This window comes from Centruroides sculpturatus, unplaced genomic scaffold (assembly GCF_000671375.1).
Source record: "Centruroides sculpturatus isolate CEXI.00-Female unplaced genomic scaffold, Cexi_2.0 scaffold1063, whole genome shotgun sequence".
In the NCBI taxonomy this organism is placed as follows: Eukaryota; Metazoa; Arthropoda; class Arachnida; order Scorpiones; family Buthidae; genus Centruroides; species Centruroides sculpturatus.
In genome coordinates, this window is record NW_019385188.1 from 303840 (window position 1) to 307388 (window position 3549).

At 27.1% G+C, this 3549-nt stretch overlaps 1 long non-coding RNA gene across 1 annotated transcript; it reads right to left on the reverse strand.

The window, feature by feature from the left end:
* Positions 1-1838: 1838 nt before the first annotated feature.
* LOC111635918 lies at positions 1839-3315 on the reverse strand. The gene is made up of 3 exons (XR_002758459.1): positions 3241-3315; positions 2007-2153; positions 1839-1916 (listed from the first exon to the last, which is right to left on the reverse strand). It is a non-coding gene; the product is annotated as an uncharacterized LOC111635918 (long non-coding RNA).
* Positions 3316-3549: the final 234 nt, after the last annotated feature.

Below are 3549 nucleotides of genomic sequence, written 5' to 3' on the forward strand. Positions count from 1 at the left end.
GTTTAAATCCAGAGTTTCCAAGAAGGAGCAAAGGAGCAGACTTTACCCATTCTGCCTTCCAGGTCAATGGTAAAAAAAATCACTATCAATTTTACTGCATCATTAATATAATTTTGCTAAACATTTTTGCTTAACAATGCATCATTCTTTTCTTTCGCTCCTTTCTTGCCATAATTTACGAGATACTTTGATCCAAGTTTTATGAAATTTTATATAAAAAAATCTCCTTTATTGAAAAGAACAAAACAAAAATTTAATGTTAATGTTCTGTGCATAAATATAAATCCCATCCATTTTATCTAACTTCATTCTATACAATTTGTAAAAAGTCTCAAAAATTGTTTCAAAAATTTCAAAATGATATGTTTTAGCACAATCTGCATTTTAAATAAAATATAATCACTTTTATTTTTGAGGAACTAATTATTTTTTTCTAAAATAATATTTTTGGCAACAAATAGGAATTAATAATAATATATTTAATTTCAAATCAACAAGGAAAAAGGAAGGAAATGGCATTTTGGCACTTCAGATGAGTAATCATCCATACTTCCATCTAATCTAAATTAACAAAATTACTTTTGTTTTTAAATAATAATAATCTCTACTATTAAATAATATTAATTTTTGAGAATTAAATACAATAGAAAATCATACTATCTATTTATATACAAAACTAAAATTGATATTTTTTGGTATTTTAACACCTTAAAGCTAAGTGTTAAGCTTTCCACTAAGAGTGCTTAATCAATTTTTGCTGATATATCTTCAACATTCTCGGTAAGGAGTTCCTCAAAGAGCTCATTAGTACTAGGCATGACTCCCTCTTGCTTCAACTGATGTGCTGGAGTGGCGAGTGCAACCAAAAGTGGACGTAGGTGCAACCACCACTGATGTTTGGGAAGTCTGTAACTGAAATTAAACATAAAAAAATATTTAAAATCTAAATTGAATAATATTAATTCTTAACTAAACACATTTAAATTTTGTTTAATATTTAAAAAATGTTACATAAAAATTTTATGTAAGCATATATTAAAATACAGTGGGTGATCGGTTAACGAACAGATCGGACAACGAACACTTTCGCGATGGATTTTTATGTTCGGACAACAAACACCCCACAGAACAAACACAAGAAGAAGCGACGTAAATTAATGAATACCGATTGGTCTTCCCTTGTCTTCGGGCAACAATTAGAAACTTTTCAGAGTGTGGGAGACGTTGACAACAACGCTCAAGCCGGTATATACCGATCGGATAGTATTCCTCCGAACTTTGAAATTCTCCCTTGTAATTCCAGCCTTTTATTTTTCTGACAAAACAATTCTTTTATGTATTCGCGAGNTCGGGAGCATTATCTTGTTGAAACTTCCATTTATGAGCTCCAATTAATGCACCAAATATAATGATATTATTATATAATAATTCTTGATACTTTTCTGAGTTGATATTTTTTTCAGCAAATACTAAATCAGTTTTACCTCCCCATCAAAAACCACTCCAAATCATTATAGAGACCCACCCCATTGTTGCCCGCTTATTTTAACTCTGCTTTTCTTCTTAAATCATGCCAATAATATGAAAACCCATCAGAGCCATGTAAATTAAACTTCTTCTCATCATCCAATTGTGGAAAGAGTCTACTTTATTAATCGTAAATACTTAATTGCGTATTCCAATTTCATTGTTACAGCATTACACCGCAACTAAACAGTAAAAAATTATTTAAACTACATAAATTAAGCTTTCACGATATGAAAAAGAATTTCTATTTATTTCCAAATATTAAATTAAATTAAAAAAAAAAAAATCAGTAGTTATCAAATTTCTAAATATAATTACCTCTTTGTTCCAAGAAATGCACCCCCTTGGCCCACCCAACCAGATACATCACTCCAATTCATTTGTTGAAACTAAAGAAAAATTAATAAAAAAAGTTTAATATCTATTAAAGTAATAATACTAATAATATTTTTAAATAGGAAATATTTCAGTTTACTCACATTTCCTTCAATTAAACCTTCTATACCATCATGAATACCAAAAGCAATATTTCCCTGACATAAGCAATTTCTTACAAAAGATCTAACAGCAGCATTCATACCACAACAGGGAGCTCCTATATGCATTACTGCAAACACATGGCCACCCTATTAAAAAAGATAATAAATTTATTTTAAAATATAGTAAAATTAATATAATGATAATCAAAGTATAATTTTATTCATAAAATATTTTCAAAAAATTTTAATTTAAAAACTTTTTTAATCAATAAGTTATACTTTTCTAGATTTAATCAAAAAACAACCCAAAGTTATATTTTTAAGTTATCTCAGAATTATACTTCAATGTTTTAAAAAATAAATTAATGTAATTAGATGCTAGAAAATTATTATAAAATTTGTTTTTCAATAATAGAATTTAAAATCATTTTTGAGAGGATTAATTACATAGCATGAATAGTTAATTATGATTCCATTCAGTTATACCAGTCCAATAATAGTATATACCTATGTATGTGTATTAAATTTAGTGTATTAAATCTCAATATTCTGATACGTGTGCATTATTTTTTGATTTTATACTTGGACAATTTTATATACATGCAGATTGAGAGAAAGAAGTTAGCAAGGACACAGAGTTAAAGTGAATGTAATTGAAACAAAACTGATAGACTCCAGATATCAGTCCCTCAGTTTTGCTTGGCATTCGGCCAATTAAGAATTCAAGATAGATATGAAATGCCTATTCATCAATCAACTTGGCAAAATTTTGCATTTATGGAGTTTTATCTAGATTTATAATTATTCAAAAAATTAGATATTTTTCTAATTTTGCATCCTATTTCATCTTACAACTCTTCTAAAAAATGAAATTGATTCTTATAAGATAGTTTATTTGCTTTAAATGTATAGCAAATCTCTAGTCTTTCTCTAATTTATAACTGGTCAGCAATACCAAAGAGTGGGGATCAGCAACAATATCTAGCTATTTCAGATCACATCTGCCATAGAAGTTCTCTTCAGTTTAGTTATGTATATGTTCAGGCTGATGTTGACTGAACTGTAAACTGAAAAGTTTTAAATAAATTCTAATTTTTTACTTCCTTTAAACAAGCTGAATTTATCATTTTTAAAAGTAAAACAGAAAAAAAGAAATATTTTTCTAAATTTTTCACACTTATTTTGAATATTTTCTACAAAATTCAAATCTAAATTATATATGCATATTCCTTACATGTTCATGTGCATCTTTAGGTGGTTTGAGCCTTGTTAATAACTTGTAAGTTTGTAAGTTACGTTCAAAACTCCTAAAAAATAAAAAATATGCAATTATAAATTTCTTTCCATGAATAAATAAGCCTAAAAAAAAACCACAATATTCATTTTAAAAAAATTAATCTAATCATTACATTTAAATTATTTAACATTCAATATAATATATTTTTTACATATACATACTTCAAAACCACCAATTACAAGCAATCCTTGAATTTTATAATGAGCTAATTGGCTTGCTATTTTCTGTAAATGTGGTTCAGCTAAA